The sequence below is a fragment of the Thamnophis sirtalis genome, unplaced genomic scaffold, assembly GCF_051295495.1.
Source record: "Thamnophis sirtalis isolate CommonGarterSnake01/CBP01778 unplaced genomic scaffold, rThaSir2_p1.2 scaffold_5, whole genome shotgun sequence".
NCBI lineage: Eukaryota > Metazoa > Chordata > Lepidosauria > Squamata > Natricidae > Thamnophis > Thamnophis sirtalis.
The window spans coordinates 120,460,338-120,478,155 of NW_028261385.1; positions in this window are offsets into that span (position 1 = coordinate 120,460,338).

The window sequence follows — 17,818 nt, forward strand, 5'->3', positions numbered from 1 at the left end:
TGTGAAAAAGGGATTGCTGGTGCTTCTGAAACATAGGGAGGTCTTATCAAAATTTAGCAAAGAATCCCCATAGATGGGAGGCAGCTCCTGAGAATATTTGTTCTGTGAGCTATGCTGTAGTTATTCCAACATATCATATGCAAGGCTTCAACAAAAGACTTCACTCAGTAGATCACATACAGTTTATGCACTCCACAAGATATACACTGCTCAAGTAATATTACATTTTATCAGGTGGAATTAGCCACTAGTTTAAGATTACTAATATAAGATTCTGGGTTATTCTCACAATAGGAACTTTTAATGGGTCATTATTTGTAACTAGATAAAGAGTAAAAAGTTAATTTTACATGCCAGATAATGTTTCTTGTACCTTTATATTTGCTCTGAATCACGGGTGGGTTCCTGCCAATTCTAACCTCTTCTATAGAAGAGGTTCCACAAATCTACAGTGCCGTTTAGAACCGGTTCCAGCTCCCTCCCCCTGCCTGTCCGCACATCATCAAAATGAAGAACGAGAGGAGGAATTCTGGGAGTTGAAGTCCGCAGATCTTAAAGCTGTCAAGTTTGAACACCCCTGGGGCTTTTTTTAAAGAGTTAGGAGTGCAAAGGTCTTGTAACTTGACAGCTTTAAGACTTGCATGCTTCAAATGCCGGAGTTTCTGAGCCAACATTTTGGTTGCTAAGCAAGAGCGTTGTTAAGTGAGTTTCACCACATTTTACAAGTTGGCCATGCCCATCCAATCACATGACTGCCAAGCCACTCTCACCCAGTTACATGACTGCTAAGCCACTCCCACCTGGTCACATGGATGGCAAGCCACTCCCACAAAGCAGAAGAGGTTCTAAAAATTTTTGAAACCCATCACTGCTCTGAATGTTACATTCACCATCTAAAATGATTTTATAACAAGCAGAAAAACTCAATTACAGCATATACAAATAAATGAATTTAAAGCCTGAACTTCAGATTGCTTATCACAGCAGGTAGGACATGTGCAGATCATGTTTTGTTCTTTCTTACTTATTTTTACATGAATATGAAGTTGTAAGTTGTTGGATGTGATAAAAGCACTATATGATGGAAATAAAGCATGAATGAGAATGCTGAATGTTTTGCAAATGATTCAATACTGAAAACAAGTAGGTGTGAATTTGGGGAGAGTTGTTTAATGTGTTTATGGATAAATGTACTGTATAAGGAATGCATTAGAAATGTGATAGTTGAGGATGTAAACAAGCATATAGATTTTGACTGAAAATGATGCTAAATTGTTGGCTGAAAACCTGACTGATTTGCAGTGAAAGTTAGATTGTATAATCCAATACACAATCTGAATATTAATTATTAAAGACCAAGGTATATATGTTTGAAAAAATGAAGAGATTGATTAAAAACTATATATGATTGCTTAAAGCTAAAGCACATAATTAAATGAGTTACTTCATCGATTTGGGCAGGTAGCATGTAAAAAATTAATGGGTGCTAAATGAGTATATCTTAATGAGATGACTGAGTAGTACAGAAGAAATGCATTGCAGTAATTTGATCATATAGAGCCGTGATGGCGAACCTATGGCATGTGTGCCCAAAGTGACATATGGAGCTATATCGCATGGCATGCATGGCATTGACAGTTCCTCTTCTGGGTTTCTGGCATGCATGCACATGCTATGATTAGCTGGCCTTTGTGCATGTGGCAGTGCTGGAAACCAGAAGAGCTGGTCTTCTGTTTTCTGGCGTGAACATGTACCGGCCAGCTAATTGGCGTGTGTGCATGCATGGCAGTAACTGGAAGACTTGCTGGCCACACACTAGAAACCAGAAGTGCATCCCCCTGGGCAGCTCCTCTTTCTGGTCACGACCCAGATGAGCGTGCGTGCATGCGCTTTGTGTGCATACACAAAGTGCTCCCTTTTTGGCATTTGGTGCCGAAAAGATTCGCCATCACTGATATAGAGAGAATGAATAAGAACTGAATCACAAAACACATATAAAGTGAGTGGGTTGAAAGGAGGGAGAAGACAAATTATAGCAATAGCAATAATAATAGCACTTAGATTTACATACTGCTTCACAGTGCTTTCTAAGCAGTTTACAGAGTCAGCCTATTTCCCCCAACAATCTGAGTCCTCCTTTTACCGACCTTGGAAGAATGGAAAGCTGAGTCAACTTTGAGCCAGTACGAATCAAACTGCCAAACTACTGGGGGTCAGCAGTCATCAATCAGTATAAATAGCCTGCAATACTGCATTTTAACCACTGAAGATTATAGATGAACAGAATTGTGTGCAGCCTGAAAAAGTGAGATGACAGGTTTAAAAAACAAAAGGAAATTTGCAAAACAGTGTATGCACGGATGATTGGAAGCAAGGCTCAATTAGAAGGACAGTAAGAAACTGAGACAGAATGTAAATGTTGTTGATTCTGCTTCCTTTTCTTTTGATGTTTTTAATTTCTTTCATTTACATCTGTTATTCTTTGTGTGTGTGTGTTTGTGTGTGTGTGTGCGCGCGCCCGCGTGCTTGCTTTGTTATTTTTCCAAAAAGAGAGGCAGTTCTTTCCCACTCTGAATTGGCAGGAGAAAACTGTACTGGACAGGATAATATCATGCTAGTCTTCTTTAAATCCTGGGATCAAGTACAGTCCAGTTTTTGCACTCAAAGTGCAAATATTCAGTTTTATGAAATGTTCAGTTTTAAACATTCCTTATATTTAGTCAAAGCAACAATATTGGCCAGCAACAATATTATTGAACATTGCTTCCCTAACAGGGAAAAAGTAACTTTAACAAGGGATATTATTAAGGAAAAGGGATATTACTAGCCATATGCATCATATTTACATCTTACATCGTGAACTGAAACTTTTCTTTTTTAAAAAAAAGGTATAACAACTTAAAAAGACATAAAAGTTACATGGAACTCTGTGTAACATGTAGTTTGGCTCATGGTCTGATATAACCACGATTCTGCTCACAGTTGTGGCTCAGCATTAATTGCAAGGCAAAAGCTAGGACTGGCCTTGAGGTCTAAAATATATCACCCTCAGTCTTGCTGAAATTTTCCTGTAGAGGGATGCTTTATAAATCATTCAGTAACAGATGATGTTATAACTAAAGCAGTGGGAGTTTTGAAATACCTACATCAGATTAGGCTTCTGCTTATTTCAAAAAACCTCTGATCTGCCCTGGATTTTTGGCATAGTTAACTGAGCCCAACATGAACCACTATAAATCAAAGCTTATTTTGAAAGTCAAACTTGGAATGCTTCCAATTCCATTTTTAAAAAAAGAAAAAATAGGTCCTTTAGAGGTCTTTTTTTTAAAAAAATGTGAAACCTTTCTTCCTACAAAAACTTGTTGAGACTATGCTAAAGTAGGCCTACCAAGATTGTCTGAAAGTACACCCACTTCAAACCTTTCTTCTCTTTGTTAAGATTAAAGTTGGTAGGTTTTTTTTGCCATTTCCCTTGCCACAACATCAAAAGTAAAAGTATATATAATGCATATTCTGTATTGGATAATTCTACAAGTAATCAATAGTGCAAATGGTTTGACACAGGATCAGAAAGAAAGAACTCAAAGCTGAACTGAAAGGAGTTTCTAGGGGAAATTTTCCTGATAATTTCCTTCCATTATATTCTTTTACCCAGAAAATGACTGACTACGGCTGACTAAGCCCTTTATGAAGGGCATACAATTATAATACTTCAGTAATAATTTCTTTTGAGACTTTGTTGCAGAATTCACTGGAATTAATATAAAATAAATAAATAATTCAATAAGCATCATGCCTTGGAATGTACCACTAAACTTTGTTGATTTTATTCCCATGCCTTATTTGTAGGTGATCAGCTGGTTCATATTACCGTAAATATTTCACTAATATCTAAAACAATCGCCCAGTTTATTTAATTCATTACAATTTTCATTACGAATCATACAGAAGCCTGAAATAAGGGATGGCCCAGCGAAGAGATGATATGCTAATGCTTCTGTGTATTTCTTTTCTTTTAACATTTCTTCCTAACTGCTTTCAAAATATACACAGTCTCCTATAAAGATCAAAAAGTTAGAATAATGTGTTTGGTCAAATTGTAAAGGTTCTGAGCAAACTATCAAAATTAATAGCACAATTCACTCCTCTAAAATCAACAGAGTTTAGGGTTATAACTTATTTCTGTAATTTTCTGAATTATCTTTGTGCTATGCTTTCCTTTCCTTTCTCCCTTCCTCCTTCTGCATTCCACAAACAATAAAATTCAGATATAGAATTTGAAAAGCAATGACTTTTAGATGTCCCTTTTTTGTTGTGGGAGAGCATTACCACAGCAACAGCAGCTGGATATAGGATGCAAGTCACCAATATCTTTCCAGATTTAAAGAGTGATCTTGAGATAATCCATATAACCCCTACTTCTCCTGAGTAAACAACAAGAATTACCATTTTCCAGTTTGTTTATGGGTTGAGCAATTAAGAATCAAGGGAGGAAGCATTTTTGCTCACAGTCATCAATACATCCTTTTTAAAGGACATTTAACTTTAACTGAGCCTCAGTTCTTAAACCTTTTGTGTTTGTATTTTTTTCTGTTGGTAAAGAAGGATTAACACTCTTTGGAATGATGAGTTATACTACACTCACTAGGTGAAATGCCTTTACCTTAAACAAAGATTTTTTAAAATACAATTTTAAAGCCTTTTAAAAATATTGCTTTCTGGATTAAACAGCAAAAGGGTTCTTAGAATATGGATTTTAGAAAGTTTAACAACAGATTAAGGGCTCAGATGCACTTGGAATTAAAATTTTAAACTTTTGAAAGAATTCCTCCAGTGAGAAAGTAGTATGGCTTATCCTTTTGTTAGTCAGAATAAGATAATGGGTCGTTAAAAATTGGACACTAGAGGGATAACAAAAGGGAATATTTTAACCATGGATCTTTGATGGGAAGCTATGAAAAACTTAGGAAAATTTGTGACAAATGATGGATAAATTGACAGATGCAATGAAAGAAGAACAAGAAACTCTGGATAAATTTAAAATCAATCTGAATGTGGATATTAATGTGACAAGTAATAAGAAGGATACAGAACAGTATTACTGGATTTTCAAATGGAACAGAATGATGCTTTAATGCTTAAAGGAGATATATGGTAGCTATCAAACCAGAAAAGAGATACATATTATTTGTGTTTTTGTTGTTGTTGTTAAATTATTATTATCATTATTATTATTATTATTATTATTATTATACAATTGTATCACAGCGGCCAGTTGTTTCGCCGGATTTGGCATTGATTACTAGTCGGGCGCCACCCAGGGGCCTAGGATGTCATAACGTATTTTCGTAATATGCGTGCAGATCCAAGCAGTTCCTGGTTTTTTGGTCCAAAATGTCCAAATCAGCTTGTGTCCAGTTAACTATACCAGCTGTGCATCTTATAACTGCTATTGCCCAGGTATTTATGGCCTTGATTGTATTTCCACTATTCAATTTAGATTTCAAAATTTTCCTAACTCTGTTGGTGTACTCTCGCCTGACAATAGTTTTTACTTCTCCATGCTTGATGTTATCCAACTGCAGAATGCCTAAGTATTTGTAGGCTTCATTTTCATTGCATTTAATTAGTTGGCCATTGAGCATTTCAATTTCCTCACATGCAGTGATTTTGCCCCTTTTTATGGATACAGTGGCACATTTTTCCATGCCAAACTGCATTGAAATATCGGTGCTGAATACTCGGACTGTGTTTGTCAATGATTGGATTTCTATTTCTGACTTTCCATAGAGTTTCAAATCATCCATATATAGTAAATGTGAAATTTTTTCAGCTTCTTTGGCTGTTAGGTAGCCTAATTTCATTTTTTTTAAGATTACTGATAGTGGGGTCATTGCGATGATGAAGAGAAGAGGTGAAAGTGAATCACCCTGGAAAATTCCTCGCTTGATATTAACCATTCCGTAGATCTCATTCCCGACTGCCAACTCAGTTCTCCATTGTTTCATTGCCTTTTCAGTAAAGGATGTAATATTTTTGCTAATGCCAGTTGTTTCTAAGCATTTTATGATCCAACTATGTGGCAGTGAGTCAAATGCCTTTTTGTAATCAATCCAGACCATATTCAAGTTCGTTTTTCTGTTCTTACAATTTTCTAATATCATTTTATCAATTAGGATCTGATCTTTTGTGCCCCTGCTCCTTCTTTTGTTGCCTTTTTGCTCTACTGGCAAGACGTTGTTTGTTTCCAAATAATCCATCATGTTATCTGCAATAATGCCTGTGAATAATTTGAAGGTTGTTGGCAAGCATGTTATTGGTCTGTAGTTTTCAGGTGTTGTTTCTTTAGTTGCATCTTTCTGAATCAAGTATGTTTTTCCAGTTGTCAACCATTCATCAATTTGGCCCTTTTGTAAAATTTCATTCAGTTGCCTGGTCAATATTGCATGTAAACTGGTCAGATATTTGAGCCAGAAACCATGTAATTGGTCCTTTTCAGGTGATGTCCAATTCTTTACCTTTTTTACTCGATTTTTGATCATCTCAGTTGTTATTTCTAATACTTGCATTTGTTTGTTGCCAATGCTTTTCTCAAAGTCATGTATCCACTTTGCTTCCTTATTGTAGTCCTTTGCATTTTCCCACAATTCTTTCCAGAATTCAACTGTGGCCTGCTTTTCTGGTTTTTCACTTTTGGTGTCACCATTCACATTAAGACTTTGATAAAAACGCCATTGGTCTGATCGAAATTGCTGATTTTGTTTATATTGGATGATTCGTGCCTCATATCTTTCAATTTTTCTAGCTGTTGCTGTTATCCGCTGTTTTACAATCTCTACAGCTTCATTGATGTTTCTTGTATCCAATCTATATCTTCTGATTAGCTGATCTATGATTTTGTTGTTTTTAAGCCATTGCTCATGCATGTTCTTTAAGTTACTAGCATCTGCCCTTAATTTTTTGACTTTTTGTTCTAATCGGATTTTCCACTTTGGCTTTGATGCTTTTTCTGTTGTGTGACTAGGTACTTTGATTTTAATGCCTAGTTCATTAGTGACTATTACAGCTGCACTGTACATTAACTGGTTTGTTTCCAAGATGGATCCCGATTCAATTGTTGAAAACACTGCATTAACCATTTTCATGATAGGGGCCAAAATTTTCTTAGGCACAGTTTTTAGTGAGGGTAAACGTTCCCTTTCCTCATTAAGCAGAAAATGCTCCATGATCTTATCCTTCAATTCTTTTTGTTTTTGAGCTAGTTCATCAGTTGGTTCAGTGATAACTGGTTCTAGTGGTGGTGGTGTTATTTCCTCCCCGAGAGCTGCTTCTGGGAGTTCTACTATAATGTCTCTAGTTGTGTCTTGAATATCAGTTATTTCCGCTTGTGATATTGTTTTTTTGGTTTTGCAATTTGCCTTAATTTCCTCAAGTTCAACTTCACTAAACACTTTATCCCGTATAATAAATCGCCTTTGATCTGCTAATCGTTGTTCACTAACATTTAATCTGGATATTGTTGTTTCCATAATTCATACATTCGCTTTAAATAACCTCTTTCTTTTTTTTGGCTCTGAGTTGTAGCAACAGGCCATTATGGCACGGTTTTCATCTGCACTATATTTTTGTCGTTTTGTTGGCTGGTCCACTTGTAGCCCACTTGTCGACAGATGTCCAGGGACCCCAACGCCGCAGCCGTTGTTAACCCACACGACGACCAATGCAGTATAAATTTTTTATTCGTTTCTTTCACCATATTGTATGGGTTGGCGGGTTTTTTTTATGGGGCCAGGTTGCCAACCTGACCCCAACCCTCCTCCTTTCTCATCCGGGCTTGGGACCGGCAACGGCGGAGTTGTTGTTGTTGTTGTTGTTGTTGTTGTTGTTGTTGTTGTTGTTATTATTTACTTTATTCATTAAACATGAAACTCAGCCAACTGAACGTTCAAAAATGCATCACAAATACCAGTGACTGGTGCTAATGGTTGATATGGTTTGCTGCCAGCGTCCTAGGTATCAACCAAGTACCTTCTTAAAATATAAGATGTTCCGAGTAGCACAGTTTTTTGCAGTTACCCTGGTGTTATTGCAGGAAGCTGCAATTTGTTGATGAAGCTTGTAAAATTCTTGGACATGGTGCCAAGTGCCCCAATGATAATGGGTATCACTGTTACATACTTCATCCATAGCCGTGTAATTTCGATGGCCAGGTCGCAATATTTCATTATTTTTTCTAGTTCTTTTTCTTCAACTCTGGCATCTCCAGAAACAGCGATATTAATAACCTGTACACTTCAGCCTTCTATTATTGTTGTTGTTGTTGTTAAATGAGAGTTTTATAATCTGAGAAATGCCATAAAAATCCTCTAACTGGACCTTCAGAACAGATTTGCTAAAGTTCTGAAAGATTTTTCTGGGGGGAGGATTAAAAAGAGACAACAAGAAATCAAGATGTGGGGCTCTAATGTTATTGGAGGTTTATTGAAATTGCGAATGAATGCCAGTAGGTGGTTGTGTCTTTAAATACAAATGATTTCAGATAAAAGCACATTTAAATAATTGTAGTTAAATGAGAATTGTGGTACATTGATAGTAAAATACACAAAGATTTTGGCTTTAAAATGTACAATTCAATATGAATGAAGTATAAGTAATGATTGTGGAAGAAACGCATGAAATGTATTTGTAACCAATCGATACGCTTTCTACAAGATGTAATGAAGGATGATTCTTTTTTTGTCTTTTTGTTCAATTAAAACAATAAAAAACTTTTCAAAAAAGAAAAAAGAAAGAAACCAAAATGTGGGGCTGTTGAAAGGGTTAAGAATTAAGACTGTTAAAAGAATTGGGAAGGAATACAAAGTTGGCTTATTCAATCAAGGTTATGAGAGATAATTCATTATATCTGACAACCCTTACTACATTTTTCGGAATTAAAAAAATGTATTACAAGAATTTTAGATTGGATTTTTAGCTAATAAATGAGGTATGGGGGAAGTGAGTATATGTTGTAAATTAAGGGGTGGTGTTTAAATTTTCTTAAATTGTGTGTACTTATTGGGAGGAAGGGAGGAAGTTACTCTTTTTTCCTTTTTATCTTTTTATAGATTTTATATTTTTGTAAACTTGTATAGCTTTTATTCTTTTTAACTGTATTTCTAAATCTTCAATTATTTGAAGAAAACAACAACAAAAAACCCTGGAAGACAACAATCACCTCACCTACATAAACAGTTGGCAGTCATTTTCCCAACCATGGGAAAGTAATATGGTAAAAAATACCCCAGAATACATCATTGTTTTGATTGGAACAGCAGAATAATAGCCCTTTCTGAATCAGGATAATTATTTATTCTAATGAATAAGGATCAAAATTCAAATCCTTGAAACATATAGTAAAAGATAATATTAAAATGATTAGATTTTCTGTAATATGAGATGTTTACAGGCAAATGCTAAGAATTATATGAGCCAGGGACTAATTGGCAGAAAACCAACCAGCATTATATTGTTGGGTCAAAAGCATCCAAGCAAGATTCAAGAGCTGAGAATGGACAAGGATGAAGAGAAATGAATGGAGAGATGCTAACTTGCCAGTTCTGATCATATTTCTAAAACTGGTGTGAAAGAGATAATGCAAGAATTGTATTATATACATGTATGAATTGTACCCATAACATCTCTAAAGGCAGTTCTACTGCTGAAAAAAAAACAATTAATTTCAAATGTGTAATCATTTTGCCTGTAAACCAATGAACTGATTTTTAAATAATTGCATCGACATGAGTGCTCATATAAAAAAAATTAGCATAAGCCACATTTTTGAAAAATGGAAAGTATATGATAGATTGCATTATTGAGTAGAGGAAATGAATAATGAGTTGCCAGAGTGAAAGCTTTTCTTTCATACATTCTTTCTTCTTTTCCAGTTGTAGAATAGGAATGAAATTCTTTAAAAAAAAAAAAGACAAATGTTCTCCCAAAGCAAACATTAGTTGGCCCACTAATTAATACTTGCGCTCATGGATTAACCTAAGTCCTGCTGATCAATCAGTGAAAAATTTAGTAGATTGATCAACCGATTGAACTGACTGGCAGCTTTAAAATCCTGTAATGATAGCAAGAAGGAACAAAGATCTATAGTCCCAAAGCCTTTCATAGGTGAGACCTAGATCTCCAAAATGAAAGTCTCTTCCCACAGGGGCCCCCATATAAGGTTAATCAGATTTTTTTCTCAGTTTATTATCAGTTGATTTAAATAAGCTTTTTGTTCTTTGTTTTCCTAATCACCTGGGTAGCAAGCAGAGCATTGGAAATTTCTACAGTATAGATCCGAAAGAACAGTGTAAAAAACAGCAGCTCCCATTTCTGAGAGGAACTGGTTTAATGTTGTTATATATTTTGATGATTTTGTAGCCTGTGGGTAGTAGTGCAATCATTTACTATGTATAAGTTTTAATAAGTCAATTATAAATGTAGCATATGTTTCAAATCACACTGCAGTAACAGCTTAATAAACAGAATGTTAGAAATCTTTTCCGCAAAACAAAATTAATGTACCATTTCCCTATTTTATAATCAAAATGCTAAACAAAACTCAGTGCAACTGTTACAACATACGTAAGGTGTTCAGTCTCATTAATTTTAGACACCTAAAGGCAAATCTTTCCTTTTAAACAACAACAACAAGGGAGCGATATAACACATTCACAGTATGCATGTGAATGAGCACATGATGCAAGTGAGCTTCATCAAAATACAGTACCAGCACAGAAGAAGAGATGGAGACCAAACCTGGGGAGACAAACTATTTTAGATGGCCCTGTTTTCCTCACAAACTATTCAAGGAAAGCAAAGAGAAAACTTGAAACATGTAGCTGAAAAACATATCGCTCAGAGGTCTATCCTCAAAGTCCTTGGAAGTCCTCTGATGAGAACAGGACATTTTAGCACCTATGTTCTCTACCATACTGAATATTGACTACCCTTTCCAGCTTTTTCAGGGCTTGCCATTCACTTTACATCACTTTTTCATTCATCCCGCAAAACCAGAATGGCACAAAGTAATGCTTCCCAACCTGACGTTATTTCACAGGTTGACAACTTTTGCAGGCCTCTTCCTTGCCTTAGACAACTCTGCAAAGGCCTGACTTCTCCCCATCAGGACTCAGATCTTCCAAAACAGTGAAAGTTCACCAGATGTCAGGGAGATTTCACCTGAGATTCCCAAAATCACATGAAATCTTGCCTGGCATTTGACAGTTTTGTGAAACTTGTGCTTATCTCTGAAAGTGTGGTTTTTAAATGTGATTTAATTCTGACAGGTAGAGAGGTTTTTTTTAAATATGTTGATTAAAATCTTTCTAGATTGCCCCAATTCAAATGGACTATGGACAGTGAACAGGAAGCGCAAACTACAATAATTAAAAACAATCCATAATTCTAAAACCATTTGGAAGGGAGATGTTAGTGGTCTTTGCTTTATCATATTGCCCAACTTTAGATGTTCCCAAGGCAGTGGTGAGTTCCGGCTTCCATTCCAACCAGTACGGTTGGAACAGCCCCGGAGTTACCCACATTCAAGTGGGCAGTGCGCGTGCATGCGTTCTAGCGTCAAATGACGCTTCCACTAGCATCCGTGATGCTCCAGTTGCTCCACAGAGCATCACTCGGAAGCGCCAACAGTATAAAGGACTGGTAAGGAGCACAGGCGGGCGGGTGGGCCCTCCGGAGCAACATACCAGAATGGTGCTCTGGGCAGGATCTGGTACTCCCATACCGGGGTGTACCCCCTGCAACCCATCACTGTGCCAAGGTGACCTTCTTTACTCACAGTAGTCTATGTTGATTTTTTTAACCAAAAGACTGGTGACATGTCACTTATTTTTTATTTCCTTTTATTGGCATAAATAAAAGACTCAGCTGAATGGCCAACATGTGTGCTGTAGTCGAGTCCTCAGGCATCTGACCAATAACAACTTTTTTTAACTCCTCAGCTGTTTTTGGATCTTGTTAACATTGTGCCATTTTTGTTTGCGTTAAGTACTTATTATGCTCAGATTAATTACCATAATAAATATGTGATTGATTGATTTACACTTTCTTAAATGAATTATAGCAGGACAGAAAATAATGGCTTGTGGACTGACTGGTTCTCTAAATTCTGAAACTTCATTATCTTTCTTTTCCTAAGAGACATAATGATTCTTGAAATTACAATGTCGGCCTGCAATTAGGTTGGTTTGCAATAATGCTTGCAACACTATCAACACTGGTCCTGAAATGCAATCGATTCTCTGTGTTTAGTATGTTCTCGGGGCATGGTGGCCCCATAAAAGGAAAAAAGGAGAAATGGTTGTTGGTAAAGTGGCCTTTTTCTTCTAAAATAGGAGAACAAAGGATCTCAGAATTCTCTGGAAAAAAATAATCTAAGAAACTGTTATTAATATGTACAAAAAAATTAAAAAGTGGGTTATAAACTCTGTTGCAAGGTTTTTCTGGAAGCACCTAAGTCATAGCCAATATGAGGAATAAATAAATTGGCAAAAATCTACCAACTTTACATATTAACTTTATGTGTTGGCACAGCATTATTCCATTGGTCTGGAAGGGGAGGGGAAAGCAATTATAAAAAAACGTTGCAACTATGAACTTTAATTATTCAGGACTGTTGTTTTTAATGCAAATCACTTTACTTTCATTCTTTGAGAAGCACATTTCCTTTTAACATAGAAATTGTTCTGATTTAAGGTCTTTTTTTAGATGTAACTATCATTTTACATGTAACTTTCACGAGCATCACTTTTTTTCAGATGTGCTCTTTTTTTACTCTTTTTTTTAATCAAGGAGTATAAACTTTAGTCTGACTTCAAGGCTATTGTTCATTAGGTCTGGTGGGAATGAAATGCCCTAAATTCATTCCAATAGAATTTGTAGCAGAATTGATTTAACTAGCATCGTAAAAAGATGGAAATGGATAGAGTCATAATTTCGTGGAAATCCACCAGAATAAGATTTCTGGAACACATCTAGAGATTACTGAAAGAAATTCTCCATGTCACTCTCTTACTCTCTTACAGTTATACCTTTCATTATTTTGAGAATCCTAAATATATGCAAATGACTTCTTGAATACTAAATTACCACACTATGGAGGCAGGCCTCAGGGGCATCTTTAAATTGATTAATTTAGAGGTTGACAGGAAACGTGGCCCAATCCTGGAGTATCCTCACTCTAATGTAGGTCATCAGTTTGAAGCACCATCTGGGGAGCACTTGAGAGACCTTTCTCTTCTGTGTATCTCTATCTATGGCTGTTTCCCTGAAGTCTTATTTTTTAAATATGTCGAATGTGGGAGAAAAGTCAGGCTGCCAACATTGCTGCACAGCATTATAAAAAGTGAAAGTGTGGGCAGTAGATAGCTAATGAATGGTGTGGAAAAGATAAACTGGGTGAGTGAACAAGAAAAATGGGATGCCCTGATCTTGAAGAACTGAGGCAAGCATGGTTTCCTAAAGAAACATGAACAGAAGAAGGACTGAGAGAATTTTACTAGGCTGCATGGAGAATACATGAGAAAGGTTAGTTTTAGTGGTGGATTAACCTTGTTTAGATCAAGGTGGGATCCAGCATTCAGTTTTCTGCGCATCTACTCATTTGGTTCTGATGGGTCTTATACAAAACTATCATATCCTACAAAAGAGCCTATAAATTTCAATAAGCTCTGTAGGATGTAGACTCTCATTCAGTCCCCTAAATGACTTTTTAATGTTCTAAATTTAAATCTGCTAACAAAGTCATTGCCGTGTTTTTGAAGTCTTCAATTGCCAATCACCTGGACATTCACAACATTATGAATGTCACAAAATTCCTACAGTTATAGGCATTTATGTGGCTCTTAGCCTTTCCCTTTTTTTCTTGGAATTCTTCCTCTGATACTGATTCCTGGTTCCTTCTTCCAAGATCAGCATTTCTTTCTCATTGCTTTATTGGAAACTATCCTTGAAGTTCTATTCGTTGCAATTTCTCAACTGGCTTCCATTCACGATTCAATCTCACTACTGTGTGAGTTCAGTCCAGCCGATCTTATATCTTATTATATCATGATGGAACCCAGGGAAGCTGTGCTTTGCATGAGAGTGTGCTCCTTCTAATGAGTATCTGACTTTGGATTCCGAGTGCAGTGATTTCTCTTTTTCTTGGACAAGTTGGGAGTCTAATTCTCTGTTCTGAGATTTTTCACAGTGACATTTGAATTGCAACCATGGTTATGAATGCACTAGTTTCCCCTCTTTGCTTCCAATTCTTTTGGCTTCTTCTGTATTTGCTATTTTCCTGAAGAGGCTCTGAAGAGAGGCTTTATTTTAAGACAGTGTTCCATCTTCCTTTTGTGTAATTAAGTCTAACAATAGTTTTGTTGGAGTTTGCAGCAGTCCAACCAGCACACGTAAATAATCCAGCATGAGTCATTTATATAAGAAACATCTTTATATACAATAATATAAAGCATGATGCATGTATGCAATACCCATGCAGCAAAAGCCAGAACCAGAACTCAGAAGACAGAAACAGAAGCTATATAATACAGTGGGTATATTGCAAGGACAAAGCAACTCTTATATACAAATCAGTCAAGCTAAGCCATGCCCAGGCTCTGAGCTGCCTGGGTCACCAAACAGTCCCTATTGGCTGACCTGTTACCATGTCTATTCCAATTCATGAACTCTCATACACTGAACAGACTTAGCGAGTCATTCAATTTTTCTTTCATTTCCTCTGCTACTACAACCAAGACACATTCCCATTAGCCCAACTCTGAGTCTACTGAGAGCTGTTTCTTGGAAGATTAACCTTCTGTGGCTGTTTCTAAACAATTCAGAAATCTAAGCTATTTCTGCAGCCTGAGTGATTATTTCAATTTGAATTAATTATTGATTTAATTAATAATCAAGGTATATTGGCAAATTGAATTTTCAAGTATTATTCAGAAATTCAATCAGGAATTGAATTCAAAAGGAATTGCTTTCCTTTAAAACCAGGTTGATATTTCTGTTTTCATCTAGTAATATTCTTCTCAGATCAGACAACTATCCCTTGCTTATCAATGGCGACCGAGTGGACCAAATGGCCAGTTTTAAGTTTCTGGGTGTAATCATAAAAGAGGACCTGACCTGGGGCACTCACATTGCAGCACTGGTCAAAAGGGCCAAGCAGAGATTATACTACCTGAGACTTCTCAGGAAACAACAACTGAATGAAAAATTGCTGGTGACTTTCTACTGCTGCACCATAGGGAGTATTTTAACTTACTGCACCTGTGTCCCTCTTTGGAAGAGCTTTATAGCTCCTGTTAGGTAAGCTCCCCATTGGGAGAGCGAGTACGTTCAGAGAAGTGTTGTTAGAGTTGTTTGGAGAACACACAAACCAGCATACAGAGACACTGCAGTTTAAATAGGCTTTTACTTTTGTGGAAATAGAGGTATCAGAGTCCATCAAACAGTCCAAGTCATACACGGATAAGACAGTCAGTCATCAATGTCTTTCAGTTAAGGGATAATCCAAATAACATAGTCCAGTATCATATAATCAGTTCGGTACTCAAAGTTTGCTAACAGTTGCAAAACTTACAATAGCTCACGGCACTTTCTAACAGCCAGCTTCCAAAACACTCAGATCAGACCAGACCAGCATCTAACAAACAGAGAGCTAACAGTCATTCTGGCTCCCTCTTATGGCCGATTGAGGAAAACAGCAACCAATCACATTTTACAGTATGATTTAAAGAAACAGTGTTACATGATTTATATATTGCCAACCCAACCATTAGAATTATATTCCTAACATTCTCCCCTTTGGGTAGGACAATATATAAATCTTACAAACTTAATCTGTATTCCTCGCAATGACGTTTATGCTTTATATTACTTATATAACCCTAACCCTAACCCTAACTGACCCAACCATTAGAAAAATATTTTTAAATATTTCCCAGGATATTTAATTTTGTCTAGGAGAGCGGTGCAATGACTATAAAGTAAACTAAACTCTTCATATTCTGCTGGATCTTTTCATTCTAACCATTATATAGGCTACCATCCCATGCCACTGCAATCCAAAGAAACTATTGTGTTGCATATGTCTTCTCAGTGTCACCTTTTTCATAGAATATTCTCAGCTTCTTTGGTAAACTCTTATTTTTCACATTTTTCTTGCCACCCCACTTCCCCACTACTGAAACCAGGAGATCGTGAGTTCTAGTCCCACTTAAGCATGAAAACAGTTCAGGGACTTTGGGCCAGTCAAGTCTCTAACTTGTCTCTAACCTAATTTATACGATTCTTATTATGGGGAAAATAAGATGAGAAAGAGATATATTCATTGCCTTGAGTTATTTACGAAAAATAATAATGGCAGGGTAGAAATAAGTAAAAATAAAATAAATATTATGCGATATCATTCTGAAAATATTTCACGGTAAATTGAGCTATATTGCTATTCTCCAGTTTACTGCATGATGCATTATTAGCATACGACACCTAAAATAATATCCAAAAAGAGCATATTTATATATAAAATATTGTATAGCTCAGCAGGATCATCAGTGAAATAAATTGGACTACAAATGGCTACCCCAATCTGCTTCTATATTTGCAGGCAAGAATTGGAGTAGTCATGTCATCTGAGTTTGGTTTAAAACCAGCACAATACTTTCCAAAGAGGCACTTTTTCCTCCCAAAAAAAAGTGTGGGTAATCAAGATAAGAAGCTACTTGGAAGAATGGCATCTAGCTGTCACCAAAATATTTCAGTCTCCACCTGAAACTGATTTCTGTAATATGCAAAATGGAAGAGAGCTTCTGAACTAGCAGGTGTTACTTAGACAAGGAGCTGGTTAAGACAACTGATATAACAAACCTTCAATTTAATAGTCCTAGATTTCATAGACTTTGGATGTCAGGGACCAAACTACTAAACCAAGACCAATACAATTGGCAGATCTATCCAGTAGCTTCTCCCCCCCCCACCACCACCACCACCCAGTCAGATTATGCAGTTCCTACTCCTGAAGACTCCAGAAATGATACAGGTGCAAGGGGTACTGCCTGTTACTGCCTCTGCTTCTGTCCTTGATCATCATCACAGCAAGAGCAACTTGAGAGACAAGCTTAATTGTGGTTTGAAGTTCAATCACCATTAAATGGTTGTTTACACACACACACACACATATTCTACATACACAGACAGACTTGTATGCAGATATTCAATAGCTTTGTGCAACACACAATTTTTACAATGGGCTGTAGTGGCCCTGATGTGTTTTGACAGTTTTTGTCCTTGATTCTTCTGCAAGCAGAGAACTAATGGTATGCTGGATTTAAATCCACCATGTCTCCTGTTGAGAAATTCTGATGGGCATGTTCATCACCCCATTCATCTCTTTGCCACTTGGAACAGCTTCCTAGCAGATTTTAATACCCCTAGACCACAATCAGAGGACCAAGTTTGAATATTCACACAAGATACTGTTTCTTTTTCCTGTCCTTTAGGATAGCCCATTAAGTTTGTCGATGTGAATCTCTTCAGGTAAAAGGCCCCAGTTTCATATCTTGTCAGACAGATAAATGGAACCATGATTTTGCCTTTCACTGTCTGCTACAGGAAAATAAGATGCAATGCTATGTTTCTACAAAACATCTGCGGGCCTGCCTAGTCCACAGACTTTAGAAAAATCCTGCATCTTGTTTCATTTTGATTGGCAACATTGCCTTTAACTGGACATCTTTTAAACTCTTGCACTCTGAGGAAGAAGAATAAAACA